This window comes from Falco cherrug, chromosome 9 (genome assembly GCF_023634085.1).
Source record: "Falco cherrug isolate bFalChe1 chromosome 9, bFalChe1.pri, whole genome shotgun sequence".
NCBI lineage: Eukaryota > Metazoa > Chordata > Aves > Falconiformes > Falconidae > Falco > Falco cherrug.
In genome coordinates this window covers 42,453,467-42,473,404 of record NC_073705.1, presented here as the reverse complement: position 1 = coordinate 42,473,404, position 19,938 = coordinate 42,453,467, and the positions used below count along the sequence as shown (strand labels likewise).

The window sequence follows — 19,938 nt, the reverse complement described above, 5'->3', positions numbered from 1 at the left end:
AAGTACTGTATCATCAATACGATTGTGTTTCCTGTCTTAACCGTGTGTGCTTTCTTCTGTATGATTCTGCATCTAATCTGAACAGTTTCTTTCCTTTACAGCAGCCAAAGTCAGTTAGCCTTTCTGGTAACAGTGTGGATTAGTGGGTGTTCTCTGGGGTTTTTTGTTCCTTTGTAGAGCACAAAGATGTGTGTTGGTCAAACCGGGTTAGAAGAATATACTCGTTGTGTCTGTGACGGAGGCGGTCTGAGTGCTTTTTTAGTTTCTTTAAGAAACTTAAGTAGAGCTGTTACTTTGGAATGGCCAATATTATATGTGTTCTAAATGATGCTTCTTTTGGAAGTACAGCCTATTAATGTGAACCAAGTATACAATGTGAAACATCTCTTGTTGAAGTAAGCCTCCTAGTTCTGTTATGAAAGAATCACAGCTGTGACTGAATCAAAGTAATACTTAAATCCCCTTCTGCAGGAAAAATGAAATTGGGAACGATGATTTCACACCGCATGTATTTCTGTTCAGGCTGATACATACTAAGACCCAAGAAAGTAGAGTTCAAATGATTTACCTGGAAGTTATGTTTAGAATGTATAGGTAGAGATGTGGGCTAGCAACCTTTGTAAATGAAGAAGGTCACATGAGAAGAAAAATAATCTCTTCAGAAGGGTGCAGGTTTAATGATATTTCTATGGTATAAAGTAAGATTCATTCTCTGAGGTACTTTCCCACATGGCATTGAAACACAAATTGATTGTCCTTCCCCCATGGAAAAAGAAAAAAAATCACACTTGAGCGGGGAAAAGTGGAGAAGGAATCCAGACTTTAAAAAATGCAGGTGTCGTATGTATGTATATATTCCTATGTGAGAGTGATAAGGTCTCTGTGCAAACCTGTGCTCTGCCTGTGGCGTTCTACACGCTTTCTGCCTGAGGTGCTATGAAGTGGTACACAGGTACAGCTCCTCAGGAAACTGAGGCAGGTTAGTTTTTGTTTATGTTTTTGTTTTTTTTTCTTTTGAGGGGACAAAAGAATAAAGCAGTACCTGCATTTGTTTTCTTTCAAATTCAAATGACCCTGGTCCTGAAGATTAAAAGCATGGATGAAAGGCTATGAAAAGAAGGGTCAGAGAGGTGCCTGGTTGGGCTTCTGGACTGGTACACAGGTGCAGCTTTATATGTAGATTAATTTAACCTCTTTATTGTGATCTCAAAGAGAAGATAATATTAGATTGGTGGTGAAGCTCTATCAATATATGGGATTAATTTTAATACCAGGGGAAATACAATGGCTTAAAGTTATGAGCTGACAGTAGAACTAAAAATTGAAGAGAGGGAACACACAATAAGCTGGGCATACTGTGTGCATTTGTAGTGGAAATTATTATCCTGGAAAGTCTTTCTGCCAAAAGAAACTTTAGATAGTGATAGGCTGCAAACTAGGTATTTTAGTGCAGCATATTGCTATTTAAAATGATGTTTCACGTGCCTGTGAACTGCAGGGTGGCTCTAGAGTGAAGACTTTTGCTTTCTGGCTAGCTTTGCTCTAGGAGGTTGTATGTATATACACCTAAAAGAGTAAAGTACAATATGTACACAAAGAACCCCTTAACCTGGAGGTTCCTATTTCTTGTGAAACAAAGTGTAGTTTAAATGTTCTTTTTTCACTGGATATCAATTGTTTGCAGTTTTGTAACTTGCCATTTGCAGCTACAACAGCTGTTTATATAGGGAAAATATTCTGAGTGTTTAACATACTCTAGCTTCATTTAATGACATTTTGTGATTGAGAAGAGAGTCTGCAACAAATAGCTGTCTGCCTCTCTGGGGACTTGAACTTCATAACGTGCTCTTTCCCTGTCCACTTGGCTGGGAAATGAATGCTTGATAAGCAGGCACTGAGTGAGGGAGAAGCAGTTATGGATGCACAGTCTTGTACCCCAGCCATACACTGTACCCTATCATAATCAAGTGATACCAGATTTTTCATATAATGTTCCAAGATAATCTGCTTGCAGATTCAGTAGCTTCACATTCTGTGGATATATGTTGTGGCCTTTGGTCATTCACAGCTCTCCTCCCAAAATATGAGGAAACACAATCATTAGGAAGACATTTCTAGCTGTGCTGTTATTTCTGTCATGTTGTTCAGTCCATTATGAAACACTAAAGGAGGCTTAATGTAGTGTTCTTCTCGGTGCTGTTGCCATTTTTAATTTGAGGTCGTCGATACTAAATCATTAAGGACAGAGTACATGTTATCTTTCTAATTACAACACAGGTACTGAAATTTGCAGACGAGGTGTGCGTAATAAGGTTCAGCAAGGATCTGAAGGTTTAAGTTCTGTACGAGACCCAGAATGTTTTTATGATCTTGTGGAAAAAAAATTACTGTCATGAAGCTGAAGCACTAACAGTAGATGGCCTGCAAGTTGCTAAATTGTTTCTGTTCTGTGTTATACAGATTACAACTTTTAAATTGATTGTGAAATACTATATATTGAGTATTGTAGTGGTAATTCAGTAACTCAAACTTGATAAATATTTTCTGAGATTTTTTTTTAATTTGAAAAGACTAATGTCTGGATTTAGCATATGCAGAATTTTAAAAAGTTGCTAATTAAAATTTATTGTTTAATTAGAATTAAATAATAAGTTATCAACTCTAACAGATTTATAAAGACGAAAACAGGAATTTCCTGGCTTTAATGAACACCAGCTGCTGCAGTCTTGCTCTAGTAATGAGGGTTGATGAGGGTTAAAGTATTTTGAAATCCATGTTTAGAAAACACGCAAGCAGATATAAATCTTCCAGTAGTATCTTTAAGCAAGCCATTTGTTCAGGTTGACAGGGAGATCCCATAACATTAAGGCTTCAGAGAAGGAAGTGAAACAATTTAAAACGGTTCTGTAATGACAGATTCCTGTCTAGCAGTAATGAAACAATTGGCATTGGCACAGCCTGCCCCGCTTTGCATGCGTGCTGTAGAGTTCAGGGCATATCAAAATCTCATGTCTGGAGGTTTCAGATCATCTGTAGTCCAACAAATTATAATTTCTCTATCCATTCCTCTCTTGCTCTCAACATACTTTTCTACTCTGTTATGGTTACTGCTCCTTAGGAATGCTATTAATTAACTTCTAAAGATTTATTCAGTGGTATAAAAGTTTACAGTAGATTGCCAAATCCTAAATGGTCAGATGCTATAGTTACACAAACATTTTCAAAGCAGACATAAGCTAACATTATTTCCCTTTCCTTTCCCAAAATACTGACCTGTCCTGCTCTCCTGTTCTTGTTGTCCAGCCCTTTCTGCTGTGCTGTCGATGGCGCTTATAATGTCACATAGCTGACCAGGCTGGCTTAGAACAAACCATGGATAATTTCTACCACTGGAGGGCTGGTGGGGTGTTGTGCATTTGCTAGCTGTTTGAACCCTAGCTGCTTTAACCCAAACTGTGTCCTCAGTCTTCTACATCGTATGGCTGTGTGAGTCTGTAATGCTTAATGCACTGGGAGCAGATGAAAATTGTGTTGTTCAGCATGGTGTTTGTTGATGGCAATTTAAGGTCCTCTTTAGGAACTTTAAAAAATGAGTATATGTGAGTTTAGGTTTCATCCGTATTACTTATTTTTTATTTTCTCCTTTTAGAGTTCCCACCCCCCTCTATACAGGTGCGTGCTGTTCTATTTCAATAGCTGTGAAGAAGTTATGGGGATGTGAATGTGCTCAGAATGCAGACAGCCTTGAAATAGCATTTGGATAACAACCAATATAAGAATCGTTTCAGCTCCTGGAAACTTGGTGGCTCTAGGCAGGAATTTGTTCATCGAGTTGGAGCAGGGGAAATTTTGGGAAATTAAAAAAGGTGGTAAGGAGAAATGCAAAGTAAATGGAGCTTACAGAGCATGGGTAGCTCCGATGTCTCTTTCACCATTCACTTCTAAAAAGGGCAGCTTTTACTGAACTTCTGTCACTCTTTTTTTTTCTTCCTGTTCTTCCCATAATTTTATTCCTCTTCTGCTTTCTCCAGATTAGTCTCCAGCTCTTTATCTGCATCATCTGTTGAAGTTACCCACTCCTTTCTTTCTTTCTTCCTTTCTTTCTTTTGCTGCTCTTATTTTATGTCACCTGTTCTTTCATTTGTTGTTTCTGTTTTTACGGTTTGTTTGTTTGCTTTTTGTTTGTTTTTTCTAGGTTTTCCCTTCCTCATGTTACTGATGCATTTTAAATGGGTTTAAGAAAAAGACAATCCAGTCCATGTTCTGTTGGTGCATTTTTTCCTCACCTTGTTTTACTTAGTCTTTCATCTACTCTCTTCAGAAGTAAAGCTTAATTAACTTTTGTTATCAAAACGGTTACTACATGCTACTTCTCATTAGCATATCTCAAAGGCACTTACATGGTGCATCAAATTCATATCTAAGGAGAATGGCAGGAGGGGAGGAAACACAGCGGCACTGAAGACTTTAGAAGGAAGGCAGCAATAACTAGTTGTGGGCACTGCTAGAATCCATTGCGTGGCAGTTGGGTTTCATACTTTTCTGTAAACTTTGCCTTTTGCAAGCAGAGTCCAGTACTTCCTTCTTTGCATCTTAAACTGCTGAGACAATACACAAAATAAAGTTATCAACTGTAATACTGTATTTGAGGCAAATAACTACTGAGAGACTAAAACCAAACCAGGAAAATAGTGCTCCCATTTATTTGAATGTTGTGTAGCCACAAGGGAAAAGCTTTGCACATTCCAGGAGGCATTATGATAAAAGCTAGAGGCTTACTACTTCTGTTAAAGCAGAAATGTCACTACATGGTGAACTTAAGGCCAAACTTGCATGCAAGTTACTGCCTTAGATATCAAGAGTAAGCTAAAATGTAATCTCTGTTTGTTGCTTCAGACCTTTAAGCCAACTTTCAACTGTTTCCCAATATTGTAATAAAAGCTGAAGTTTACATTAAGAGAGGAAGAAGGGAGGGAGAGAAGAGAGAGAAGATGTGGTGTCAGACTGCAGCCTTACGAATGTGTGCAAATACAGTGCTGGGTTATTTAGACTTCTGGCACAGGTTTTCTGATAAATCTCAAATCTGTTTTTATGATTTTCAGATATTTTTTTCTCTTTACAAATACTGAATTTTCTAAATGTAGTTTGTCAGCACAAATCTTTAAAAAGTGGAAACTGCTTTGGATGCTAAATCTCTTATAGTAAAATATCATACATGGAGAAGTGGTTAACAAAGAGCAGTTCAGCATTGTACTTGCCAGTTTTTAGTGTCCCATGTGCAGACACTTCATAATTTACACACGTGTTCCATGGAGAGATTACATCATTTCTTAAAATATAAATGCTTTCCTGACTGTTATGCAATATTGATTTCAATATTGGAACGGAGCTGAATCCCACATTTGTACAAAGCAGAGACTGCCTTTCTCAAGTAGAAACTTCAGCGAAACACATGGCAAAGAAAACCTCTGTGGCTTACACCTCAAATTGTTTGTTCCAATGTACTAATGGATGCAAGTAAGGCATTGTCAGTGGTTGTGTTCAAACCCAACATTTAATGATGAAATGTCAGTGAAAATGTAAGAGTTAATAATCCCATGTAGCATTATTCTGTAGGAGTTATGTGAGCTTTAAACAGCAACATAACCTTTTCTAGTTTTTCTGGAGGTTACTGGATTCTCTCTTCCCTGTCAAAATACAAACAAATAAAATCCCCAACAATCACCCAAAAAAACCCCCCAACAACAAGGAAACCTACCCAAAAAAACAAACCTAAAACCACAACCCCAAAAACCAAAATACCCCTAGGCAAAGCAATGAACCTAATGAGGCTGCAGTTGAGAAACTTTGAGTGCAGTGCTGTCTGTCTGAATCACTTCAGGCAACTGTCTCATTGCATTGATAATATTTTGTAATACATGCAAAGTTTAGAGAAATGAGTAGATTTCTCTGCTTTCAGTTATCATTGGAATGCTAAAAAGATTTCAGTATATGCTACTAAACTTTGTTTTACTTATTTTTTTTCTAAATACCAGGTGGCTTGGTGTACTTCAGAGGCTGGCATGTTTGCAAAGCTTAGTTATACAATCTGAAATTTTCCCCGAGAAACAGGCCAAGTCTGAGTTTAGTTAAACAAGCATAAAAGTAACTAAAAATTACCTAATAGTTTAGGCTGTTTTCTACTTTGTCTTTTAACTTCGGAAGTTGAAAACCATAGGTGGCAGTTTGGCATCTACAAGACTGAAGGCATCTATGAGATTGAAAACTTAAACTTAAGTACATAATGTTACGCTGTATACGTGTGTGTGTGTATGTACATAGAACAGTGACTGTTAGAACTGCTTTGTTTTTTAAGTCTTCCGTGTTTTCCTTTTCTCAGGCTTTACACGTACATGCTATCCCCACTTATTATAGTTGCAGCCATGACACATCTTTTAATTCTGTGTCTTCCTTCAATGATTTAATTATTCTGGGCTGGAGAGAGATTAGTTCCTTTTTTTTTTTTTTTCCATTGTCACAATGTATATATATTATGCCTGCTTTAAATTTTGTTAAAAAGTAGTTTGGAACTAGCTGTATTGTGGAAAAACTGCAGTTATCAACACAGTGTCTACTAATTACCCCTGTTGTGCTTGGAGCTTTAACTTCTCATTTTGATTGTGGGCGAGGAGGTAGTGTTTCTTGTTTGTTTAGCTTCTTTGGCTTAAAACAAAAAAAAGTGCCCCAATAGATCAAAAACCAACTGTTAAGAAAGCAACCAAACCTTCACAACCTCCCCAAAACCCAATAAGAGGCTGTAAAACCTCGGTGATTTGAAAAAGCGAGAGCTCTTTTGTAATAAAATCTGTCCCGGTGTATTGCTTACAATAATGGTTACGCTCTGTACGGTATCAGAAGACCATTTCTAAAGGTGTTCCTGTAAGTAAATTGTTGAAGAGGAATTGCTCTGTTTTTTTTTAAGATTTGTCTACATACATAAAACTTTCAAAAAATGATAGATAAAAATATCTAACCTATTTAGGGACGCTGATAAAAGTTGAGTCAATTGTGTCAGGCTAGCCTGGTTGTGGATGAACCTCTTTGCTGCTTGTACTATGTAGTAAGGGAGGATGATATCAGCTTTTTTATATTTGAATTACTAATTTCTTCATGGAGACAGTCAGTATAGTCTGGAAAGTTAAGATAAAGGTATATGTGAAGGTGTTTATATGTTTATGTATATAATGGAGAAAATTAACAAGACTTTTCTGTGAACATGGACACTAAAGTTAAGAATATTCTCAGACTTCTTTATATAGATTTAAACAGTTTATGGCTGCAACCTGAACATAAAAAAGTTTCAAATCAATTGGCATTTATTATTTGTGGCCTGCTTGGCAAATTGAGATTTAAATCTTAGGGCAGGAGGAAGGGGAATTGATATCTGCATACAAGCTTGAGCTACTGCATCAGCACATAGCTTTTTGGGGGTGGTTTGTTGTTTGTTTGGTTTTTTTTTTTAAAAGGTTGTACATTTCAGAGATGGTTTCAATTATATGAAAACACTTTCTTGCAACAGCTAGATTTCTTAATTACACCTTATTTGATCTTAATTCTTTGAATATAAAAGTGAACCTTGCTACTTTTTTTAAAGAATACGCCCATGTAAATTGTGTTAAAAGTCTTTGTTTGCTAAGTTCTAAAAGTCATCCTATAATTTCTTTCACTTCTAAAATGACAATCTCTTCATTTGTAGCCACGTATAATCTCCAAAACTGCTTAAAAATGGTGAGGGGAATAATAGTGAACAGAGCTTAATGTGCCAGACTTGCTTGTATGCTTGCCAGTACATAGCTGTGTAGCTAATTTATCAGTCTTTAAGCCTAAGAAAAATACTCTTTACTGTAAATTGCTGTAAAAGGGATTCATAGTTTGTTTCTGTAAATGCAGTGATGTATTGAGTCTTATTTTGCATGTCAGTCTTAAATGCTAAGCCAGCCCCACCTGAGAAGGTCACATAGCATCACAGGAGTACCAAATGCTTCAGACTTCTAAATGGAACGAGTACTGTAACAGTAACTTTTTGTAGTTTGGGTCAACTTTTGTTTTTGTCCTTCTTTCATCTCTGTGGTCTGTTCCTAGTTACAGTAATTTTAGCTTCTGCTGTTTTCATGAAAAAAAAACAACCAACAACCCAAACCCAAAGCAAATAGCGTGGAAGAGAGTGAACATGGGATATAGTCAACTTATTTTTCTACCTTAAGTTCCATGCTATGAGTAGCCACTTAATTGGCTTAGAGCCTTAAGCCTCAATTAAAAAAAAAACACACAACAACAACAAACCCCACCAAAAAAAACCCCAACAACAACAAAACAAATATACAAAACAACAACAAACAGGCAGGGGGCGGAATTAATCAGGCCCTTGAAGACCTGCAGTGGTATATGAAGCTTTTTGACAAACTTTAGCTTCTAATCCACTAAAATGCTCTTGGAAATTGTGCTAACTGTCCTGCAAGACTGTGCCCTGACTCTTGCTAGGAGGCAAAAATGTATGGAGTGATGTCCAGTTCTGAGCAACCACAGCCCGTTCTATCATCTTTAACTAGGGATGTAGTGACACAGAAAAGAGAGCACGTATGTTTAAGTGCTTAGATGCTGAAGTAAAAAAAACTTTTGTACTGGTTCATGATCAAGTTTTAATCTTGATTGTGTCTGCATTCTTTCTGTGCAGATGAATGGAAATACAGGTTCAGATTGCCTGATGTTATTCTGTTTCTTATAAAGCAAATAACATACTGTGTAATAGCAGGAACTCTGCCAGCAGCTCTGTCACTGCTGCCGATCTGAGGATTGGTTTAGGCATTTGCATTGCTGTTGGATGCCTTCCTTTGTGTGAATTGCCACCTTTACAGGGCAAAGGAAATTGTCCCCTGTCAATAACAGATCCAGTCAGGTGAGTGGAGGTGACAAATTGATGACTGTGCTGTAGGCACCTGTTCCCTCAGGAGAGGAGCTCTCCAGCTGGTTATATGTAGGTTAACAAAAAGGGGCTATAAGATGAGCTGTTGAAGTTACTCCACATGTCTCCCATCCATAAATGGAAACGGGATCCCAGTGCATCCGTTTGAGACAATTTCATATAATAGCACGGCACAGTAGTGTTTGATCACCATACCCCGAGGACAGCCTTGTTCTGCATGTTGCAAATAACGATAAAGGTGCACTCGCTTCTGCTCTTTCCAAGTACTTCTAACAGGAAGACTAGTAACTGCTTTTGCCAGCAATGAAATCAGGGGAGACAGAATGGTTTTCACAACTACCAAAAGTGCAGTTGTAGTCTTATCTTTATTGCCTCATTGCATGCTTAAGGTCTGTCCCGCTGCATCCATAGCTACCTGCTAGGTAGCTCAGCCCTCCAGCCTGGCATGCCCTGGTGTCAAACCCACTGATGGAGAGGGCATTCAGGGATGCTGGTTTATTGAGGCCTGTGTTCTTTTGTCAGCAGGATTTTTCTTAAAGCTATTTAGTTTTGGTTCCCAAAGTACAAAGTTGTAGGTTTGACTTTACCAGTTCAGTAAAGGTCATCTTAAAAGCCATGGCATTTCAATACCTTTTCCTTGTTGGTGCCCGTGACAACAGAGCCACTGGTTTGGGTGTTCTGTGTCAGCTTTCTACGCTTGGAGCGAAATTGCTTTGCAGCTTTTATTTGACCTCACTGAAAACAAGAAAAAAAGATTCATCCTGTTATGCAATTGTCCAGCTGATATCTGTGTATATAAGTTGAGGGTTTTTCAGTTATGTTATGTCTTAAAAGCAAATGACTACCTTCAATATGAAGAAACATACTGTTGTGAAATTCATCTCAGGAGATAAAGGATGCTCTGTAATGTTTCTTGAAAATGCTAACAAGATTTGGGGGGGGGGGGAGGGAAGATAATTTCTTAGATCTGCAGTTGCTTCATAAAAAAAAGAAAAATCAGTCAGATATGGTATGTGATCTGCAAAATGGCACGTGTTTTATGTTCCTTCAAATGGCATTGCACTTACTTTTGTGCTTGACCTTTCTACAGCAAAACTAATGCTATTTTGCATTTCCCTGTAGGTAAAAATTAATTCACTTGATTGATGGGGCACCTTAGGTAGCTTGTTGTTTTGGGGGTTTTTAAGTCGTGCATCTTAGGTGGAAAAACAGAGTAGTTTTATAATCTGAAATGCAGAATACCTTCATTTGGGAAGTTCTTTATAAGGTGGGGAAGTATTTGCTTGATTAGTTTGTCTTTAGTTACACTGGATTTCAATTTGTGGCCTCTAAATTGCTTAAATGGGTTTATCTGACTTAACTTGCTCTGATGTAGATCAAATAGGCATTTTCAAAAGAAATAAGATTACAAAAGTGCATTAATAGCCTGCATTGGTCATCAGAATGCATAAAATGCTGGTCAGATAATTCCTAGCTATCGGTGATGTTGTCTGTCAGGCTTTAGAATGCAGCTTCTGGGGAGGCTGCAGTCATTTTCTTGTAATTCTGTATGTTATCCCTGTTAACTGTTACTACTCGTAATACTTTTTTCCCTTTTGCAGAGGGATTATTCATACTCTAGTATTTTTCATAAGAGAAAGATAAACTGATGTCAAATGTCAGTTGAAGCCCATAGAATGTTTTTGTTGTTTTATTTTCCAGTATGTACTTTGTCCTCTGTGTAGTTGGAGAAGTGTTGAGAAAGGGGAAGTGTCATGTCTCATCTTTTTTTAAGTGTAACTCACTGCTGCTTCCATGTGTTTAACTCGTAATGGTTCAGAAGTTTTCAAGAGATGTTGAAGTTCTTGATGCTGGTCTGATGCGTTATTGTATGCAAATGTTTGACACTAGTATGAAAAACTTATTGCAAGCCTAGTTGAGGATGCTAATTTAAACACATCAGTTACGCATTCAGCATTTGTCAGTGAATGGCAATGATGTCTCAGTAGTAAAGATGATTCAAAGTTTTGTTTTGTTTTGGAATAAAACCAGCTTGAGTGGAGGAGGCTGGAATCCCCAAACAGCTTTCAGAAACATGGAGAAACCAGCATGCGTAGCGGAACTCCACCTATGGATCTTGTCATATGCCCACCAGTATTACTGCAGAGAACACTGCTTTTTTCATACTCTGAAGGGATAATGTCTCATATGTGATAGTCTGTAGCTGATAAAATGTTGGCCTTTCCAGTTTAATTCTGTGCTTCTGTAACTGCCATCCAAAGACCAATTTTCCCCAAAGCCAGTGCCTCACCCAATGCTCCAGGCTTTCCTGCGGACAGTAGCACTTGCAGGTAGGGCTGTCTGCTGCGTTCCCCTCTTCAAACCTGTGCAACTCCTATAAACTGTCCAGTATTACAATGTAACTGAGTATCATCCTGTCTCTGCAAATCTCTTTGTATTTTAAATGAAAATCGGATTATTATTTTTAGACTGCTCTGGTTTCAAATATTCTTTACGCTGTGCATTCTGAATATAGACTTGAGTCTGTGTCAAAGACCGAGTGCAAACATACAAAATCATCACTGATAGAAAATCTCTCTAATTACTTCCTCTGGAAACTGTAATTTGAATCATATGATTTTTTTAGAGTAGCAGGAGGAGGGACTATCTGAAAAATAACTATAATATGATTTTCAGAATTTTAAGGTTTTCATCAGTCCAAACTTAACTTTGTATAAACTGTGCTAGTCATTTTGTTCCTTGATTATTTGGCAAGACTTCACATTTCCTGTAAAGCAAGTCTGATCTGCAGACAACAAAATGCAGGGTATAAATAATGTTCTTGTGATATTTTTTTATATATATTGTTCTACCCGGATTTTTAGCAATTACAAAATATTTGTTGTTTTATGGTAAATGGTTCTCAAATTCTGGTAGCCTGTAGTTTTGGCTGGGTGGCAGTAATTGAAGCTGCTGAACTGGTATACTTTAACCAGTGAGACTGATACCGTCTGGCAATGTTTACCAACCAAGGCTGCTCACTGAGGACTGCTGGCAACGTACACTCCCTGTATTAACCCCTGTGAAAGGGAAAGGCAAGTGATCTCTTCTTGATGGGAGGAAAGCTGTGGGAAAGGAAAAGGTTGGGAATGAAGTGGAATGGAGTAAGTGAGAGACTGCTGAAGAGACTGAAGGCAGTTGGAAAGAGTAGATGTGATTCAGCGAACGAATGGCAGGAAACGTAAGGTTAGAGTGGGAGTCTTAGAAATGAGTTTTTTGAAAGAGTAGGATAATAAAGATAATAGGAAGACAGATGGGAGGTGGAAAGAGGAAGATGTGGGGGAAGGACTGGGTGAAAACATACATACCAAGAAGTGGAGAGGAGAATTACAGCATGATGTTCATAGGTGTCTGGGATGGACTTCCGATACATATCCTAATCTTGGAAATGAGGTCGGACACAGTTCTGAGGTTCCTACTTGATTCGTATCCTGGGGAAAAGCTGGACTGATGCAGACTTTCATTACTGTCTTAGACCAGCGATTAAGTATCTAACATGTCATTATTCTCATCTCCAATACCTTTGTGCTACCTCCATAAAGATGCAATTTAGATGACTGCAATTTCAATTTGTTAAACATTTAACAGATGTCTCATCTTGCATCAAAACATATGTATGATTTAAAATACTAGGAATGCAAAGCATTAATTTCTAGTCCCTGGGAGTTGAGGATGTTGGCACTTTCTACTAAAAATCACAAAACAGAATTAGAATGTGTGCAAGTAAAACAAGACGGCAATAAAAAGGATTAAATTTTGAGTGCAACTGTCATCCAGCTTATTAGATCTGTGTCCAGTGCAATGTCAAATACTGTAAACTGCTTGGGTTTGTGACACTGAAGGACAATAATAGCCAAGAAAGCAAGCTGAGAAAATCTTGGGCTTCAAGAGAATGCAAGATGTTCTGTGGAACTTGCTTAAAATATTGCAATGCCAAACAGTTCCCACCAAGGTTTGTGGCAATAAATTTATAGAGTTATATGAAGTTATACATCTGCAAAATACATTCCTGTGTATATTTCTCATCTTCCGTTTCTCTTGTAATGTAGTGCAGTGAGAAGTTAAGCTAGTGTTAGCTTTTCTGCGTGAATATACTGTCATGTGTAGAACTACAGATGTGAATTGACTTGTTTGTAGATATACATTTGGTCACTTCAAAGAAATCTAAACTTTCAGAATGAGCGTGCTTTCAGGGGGCAGGGCAGTGAACCACTGAACGTGACTATTGGGGTGCAATATATGTTTCCTTTACTGCTTGCAGGAAACTTGCCTGAAACTGAAGTGGTCCAGCCACTTCCCATCCTTACAATGATTGAAATGTAACATCTGTCTTTCCGTTAGGTATCCTAATGTTCTGTCCCATACTGGGCAGTGCTTTCATTGATCATTTATTGATGGGATAGTATGTATTTATAAAATTTGCAACCATCATAAAGTTGACAGAATACAATTTACATTCAAAACAAACTGGAGAAACTATGCAAAATTAGTAACAATTCAGTAATGGTGACTCAACACAGGCTACTTGGCGAAGAAAGCTCAGGTGTGCAGTCCTGAAGAAAGGGGTCTAAATGTCAGTGTGTGTGTCAGATTAAACAGGCACTGGAGTTTAATTCTGTGTCCTAGAATAAAGCAAACTGGGACATATATTCAGGCTCATGGTTTGTAAATAAAAGAAATATTTATGTTGTGCAACTTAATACTGGTGAGGTTTCACCTGTGAAATCGTACTACTTATCGGTGCTAGTCCTCAGAGTTTGGACAACTTGGAGAAAATCCACAGGAAAGCAAAGAAGATGTTTGAAAACAAAAATTGGGAAAAGGTTAAAAAAAATAATGTTATATATAATCTAAAAAATTGAGGGCTATGTGGGAATAAGAAAAAGGTGATTGTTATCCATGTCTACTTAAGACAGAATTAAAAACAAACATTTCTGTCACAGATTTCTCTTGGATTTTAGGTGGGACAGGAATAGGTAATTATTGTAATAAGTTTATAGGCTTTGGGGTCCCCTACTAGTAGAGCTTTTTCAGGACAGATTAAGTAACTTATCAACAGTGCTCTAGTATACTAGCTCCTGCCATGAAGATGGCTTAAATGACCACCTGTAATAGTTCAGCCCTTCACTTCTGAAACTTTCAAAAAAAAGTTAAATGCATTTTAGTTGCTTACTGAAGGATGCTGCAAGAAGGAATCCATGTAGAAGAGCCACGGCAGTGCACTAGGGAGGGGAACAGACTTTTGGATTCCGTAAGTGGAGATGGGATTTGTTCCAGAGTGAGGGGTTACAAGAAAAATAAACCAAGAAAAAAAATTACTGTAGAGAAGGCCATTTGTAGTGTGAATAATTAGTGAAATGCAGGACAAAGAGATAATAAAGTGTATAAGCTTATGACAAAATGGATTATCATTTTAATCAGCTGACTCATTATATTAAAAAAACACTGCTTAGCAGTGTAAGCAACATATCAGCCCAAAGGAAGAAATTGTCAAGAAGTAAGAGGCCCTTGACAATTAACTAGCTTTATGCGTACACACACACGCGCACACACACCAATATACAGTAACAAACAGGGATTACTATTTCTTTTGCATATTTTTTGCTTCTTCCTCTTCTGTAATTTTTTTGATTAGAACTTGAACCGCAGTAATTTCTGACTTTAGCAGCAGCTGAAAATGAACATCTGGTAAGTTGTATTTGAGTGCATAAATTTGGGTTGCTAAATCTGTATCTGCAAGCAGTTGCTTCTGGCTTAATCACCCTAACAATACAACTTCCTGTTTTATTTTTTTTTATTATTTCTATGGGCAGGCTAAATTTTATCTAGACAGTGAGATTTGTAAGGCCATAGCTGCTAATTAAAATATCAACATAATACTATACTCAGCATTGACATTCAGGAGGTAAATTGGCACGGTAGTGTATGGCAAGTGCTAGGTCATGTTTTCCAGCTTGTCTCCAGTATTGTCTTTATTTTGTAAGTCTTCTGTTTGAAGGTAATTTCTGGAGTGACTTATGCATGGTGGTAGCAGTAAACAAAAATAAGTCTTTGCAAAAATTCTTTAGTTCTGGTTTAAATTTGTCAGAGTAAAATCAGTTGAAGGCAACTTTGTGAATGTGGCGTAAATTTGTTGAATTGATATTGATTGAAATATCTATTTTTATTTTTTTACTATACTTGTGAGCTGGAATTTGGCTTTTCTATGCATAATGGAAAACTTGTCTCCCACAAATATTTAGATAGCTAAACCGCAGGGATGATTTTCAGCTGTCTTATGTTGTTTGTCCACAGCTGTTGCTCTGTGTTTTCTTGGTTTAAATTGATAGGACATGATGGATTTGTAGGAGATATGCTGGAAAGGGGCTGTAATTTTTTTATTATTTTTTTTTTTATTGTCTTGTCATAGAGAAACAGTTAGTGGCAGACTAGCATGGGGAATTTTTTTACTTCAAACTGTGAATATAGAACCTGAAACAAAAATGACTGAGTTTCTTGGTAACTCAAATAAAACACCACTGCCACCATTTTTCTAAGTGGATGTATTTTGCACCTGAAGACCCAGCTTCCTATACCTCACTATCTTCTAGTCTAGTTTTTCTGTGATTTGCCAAGATTGACAATATTTGCATATTTTGCAGTCTGAAATGCATGCACACACCACAGAATATCCAGTCTCTTGAGAGTGGCTGCTCTCCCTAGGCTGAGATACAAAGCTGGAAAAATTGTTTTCTGTGTTTATGATGTTTGGCTTGTGAATATATCAAGGAAAAGAATCTTTGTAGCTTTAATAGTTCTCCGAGTATTCATTTTGGGTACTTGCTCACTGCTAAGCTTCTTAATTAATCTGCAGGCTACCTGTTGCAGTTAAGACAAGCAATACTTGAAAAACACAACTTTGAAAATGGTAAATATTTTCTGTAATGTGTTGCTAAGGCAATCAATACATAATTGACTTAAAGATTTAAAGCAAGTCTCTTGCTGACATAGCGTTTATTGTTTGGAATGCCAGATTAATTACAGCATGTATTGCAGTCACTGTATTATGAGCTACATCTGCTTTTTGTTAACTTTCTCTGTAAATGAGAAACTGTCAGTGCATACTGTTTCTCATATTCTGCAGAAACATTCCCCAAACTCTCTTAACTGTGTACTTTAAAAATTAAAGAACCGTTGTGTTTAGATCACAAGTTCATTTATTTATTTTGTTTCTGGAGGAGCTGATCCAAGCATAGATGACTCCTCCCTGTTTTGCAATAAATAAATGAAGAGAAAGAGACTGTCCCAGGCCATTTGAAATTTGGCCACAGGAGTTCATGTTGATTCACTCCTATCGGAGCAGTTAGATATGCACACAGCTACAGCATCCCTTGTGCTAGCCACTGGCAGCAAATACTTCGGTTACTGGAGGTATTTGTGCCAGCCTCCAGTTTGCTACAATTTCAGATATCAGCCGGATCAATTATTTCTCCTTCGTTTGCATGCAGCGTAGGTGACAACTGAGAGAGCTTGTAAAGTCAGTCACATTTGCCTGAGCCTTTTATCTTGTTTGTAATTAGCTTGTTGATACTTCTGTGCTCGATGTGTGTGTGCCTACAGCAACAAATGCTGGTTCTATGCAAAAATGTAAAATCATTAATATGTAGTGGCTCAGGGAAAGGCACTATACACTTGCAGCCACATTTTTGAATGATTTAAGGAAACATTCGAGGTAGCAAAGGAGCGAGCGCATGGGCATGGTTCTTCAAGTAAATTTACACAAGTGTCATTTAAACTCTGCAAGACTAGGAACAAAGTTTTCAGTTTCTCTGTTATTGATCGGGGCTTGCTGTAAGGAACAGCAGTTTGCTTGTACTCGGACATAGAAGGGAGAGCCAAAATACAAACAGATGTAATATGAAGGGAATTACTAAGGGGCTTAACGTTCACTGAGAGTACTTGGCAGTAACTGTAGTACAAACTCAAATTTTGGGCCCTAGAATGTAGCAACATAAACTCTTAACATTTTAATTAAATTACTTGGGAGTACAAATTTTTCACAATATTTCAGAAAAAAACTGTAATTAGTTGATGTATTGTTTTGGGATTTTTAGTAGCTTCTAGCTGTTAGCAGAATCCTTGCAGTGTGCTCCATGCTATGTTTACACATAAACTGGAGAATGACATAGTGTTGCACTCCACAATTCCCATCCTTCTATTGAAACTCAATTTTGGGGCACCAAAAACCAGAATGACTGCTGAAATTAACATCACACAGATGCCAAACAGGCAACTAATTTTCCAGAGGTGAGTTTTGTTCTTTGTCTAATACTGGAGAGAGGCAGATGGACAGAAGACATGCAAAAAATTTTATCTGAGAACCGCTCAGGGATGATTTCCTGATTTAAAAGGCAACACTTGACATCTTTCGGGCATTTATTTTTTTTAAGCGTATCACAAAGTAATTACCCTTCCAGAAGAACAGTGTGGGAAGCGTGGTGTTTATTTGCTAAGAATCCCTCCTTAAAAGCTTCTGCTTTTCTTTTTATGTCATTGGTCTTCAGGAGAGGAAGGTTTGCTTCCTGCATCAGCTGCAAACTGCCAGTCATTCTGGAGAAAATAATTTAATATCTGTGGCTAAGAATAACCTTTTAACGTAAGATCTACTACTGTTAGTGCCATATGATATTACCATGTTAAAAGCCAAGAAATGGTAGATTACTATATGATTAAAACATGTAATTCGGTATTCGCATCAAAAATTGCTTGTATAAACCATCTGGAAGTTTTTAAGGCATAAGCTTCCACTAGATGACTAATTTTTTCTTGATTGGATGCCTCACAAATGGATTTAGAAGGAAGAAGGAAACTCTACTTCCCCAGACTGCCCATTTGCTTTTTTTCTTCCTGGAGACTACAGCCTGAATAGCAGTGATGCATGGAAAAAGCTATTACATTGCCATGCTGGCTGTAAAAGAAAAAAAGGCACCTTAGGCTTTTTTTAAAAAATAAGAGAAAAAATAATCTTGTTCAATGAATGGCAGAAATTAGTTGGTAACAATCATAGCAATTTTTGACTCAAATTTCATACATTTAACAATATCATAGCATTAAAATATGTATTGATATTTCAAACAATGATGTAGAAATGCAATGTATGTGATCGTGATCTAAATTTCTGTATCAAACCCAAAATGACTGCTGCGTTATAGCTTCAAAGAAAGCATTAAGGAGGCTTTTCTTGCATAGGATCTATCTCTTGTAAGCAACGTTATTTGTATCCGGTACATGAAAAGACAGGATAGGCAGTGAATATGATCTGCTTGCACTTGAGTTCTCTTTCAAAAGAGACTGCAAAGCCATTAAATCTGTATTAGACCATGGACTGTTAGACTACAGTTTTACTGGATTGTCGGTGCTGTAAGAAAATGCCTGTCTTCTGCTGCTGCAAGTCCTTGTTATTATGCCTGTCACTGCATGATCTGTGTACCACCAACACAGGTAGCTGATGGAAATACCTCATGTCCTAGGGTTTATCAGCAGTAAGTCAATGACTTTACTAAATACGCAGGTCTTATTTTTATCGTAAGTAAGATAAAGTAAGTACTATCAATAATGTGTGTTCAAGATGAGTAACAAAAGATCTGCTAGAGCTCTAAACTCAGTCTTTAACAATAGTTCACTATAATGCAAATAGTAAAAACATCTAATGAGGCTTTTAATGCTTGGTGTTTGCAATATTTGCTCAAATCTTACTGTTGACAATGCAGTGACCAGAAGCATCTCTCTATGATCTGCCAGTTGGTCATAGATTCATATTCTTTGATTGCAACTGTTTCTGCTGTTGGGCTTCTGGCCTCAGCAGGCACCAGTTTGTGTTTTGCTTTGGCTCACGGACCTCCTGTTCCTGCTTCTGAGCTACTTGTTACGCTGCCTCTAGCATTTGCGCATTTGGACTTGCCTATAATGTCTTGCAGAGGCTGTTTGCTGCCAGAGATCTCCTTGCTGAGGTGCTCTGCTCCTCTGTGTGGTGTTGCATGTTTTCACTACGTTCATTGCACTTCAGATCTATACTTGGTAGCTGATGAAGTGCTTGATGTTGTGCATTTATACTCCCTGTATTTTGGTTGGGGGGGGAAGCTTAGAGGTACTCTGTGAAAGGCAGATACACTTACAATCCATGATCTGACTATGCTTCTCATGTTTCAAAGTACCATTTTCATGTTTTCATTAAGCTGTTGCTATTTGGTTACCTGTCAGGAAGACTGTATAAATGTTTCTTTATCAGACTTTTAATTTTTCTCTATTAAAAACAAACAAACAAAAAAAAAACCCAAACACAAACCGAACAAAAATAAACCATTTACCATGTTAATCAGGAATACAGTTGAAATAAAGATGTCTAAAAATATAATAGTCCAGGAAAGGCAAACTTTTCTGGGGAGAATCCATTTCACTCTGTAGAAGTGTAATACTAAAGCAGAGAAAGTAATAGAGTGTTTGTAATCGTATCCAGAAATACTGTGTATAGTTGTCTTTGGCTTTAGTCACCGGGTGCCTGACGTCCTATAAAGAACCTACTGTTTCCATTTTTCTGATAATAGTTCATTTTGTTCTGATTCTCAAGAGGACAGTTATGTCCTGTTCGCTCAGGTGAATCTCATGCAGTAGTCTTTGCTGGAGACAAGCTGCATCCTCCTGTTCCAACCAGAGAATACTTTCCAATGGCCATATAAAAATCTGCTCACACAGCGAATGCAGTCAGTCAGAGCAATAAGACATTAAAAGACATGGCAATAATCAGGGAGCATGAAGATGCAAAGTAAGCATAGTCAGATTTGGATGTGGGAGAATTTGCAAAGAAGGTTGAGCCTGAGGCGTGCGTTTAGGGTCATGAGTCAGATGTTATGATGCTTTTTATTTAGCAAAACACAGCCGCAATGACTTCTTTGCAAATG

The 19,938-nt window shown here is 37.5% G+C and overlaps 1 protein-coding gene across 1 annotated transcript in view; it reads left to right on the top strand.

Annotated features, from left to right (window-relative positions):
- The window catches only part of BICC1 (BicC family RNA binding protein 1), a 109,322-nt gene that overhangs the window by 53,361 nt on the left and 36,023 nt on the right, over positions 1–19,938 (top strand). The gene's annotated exons all lie outside the window — the stretch shown is intronic.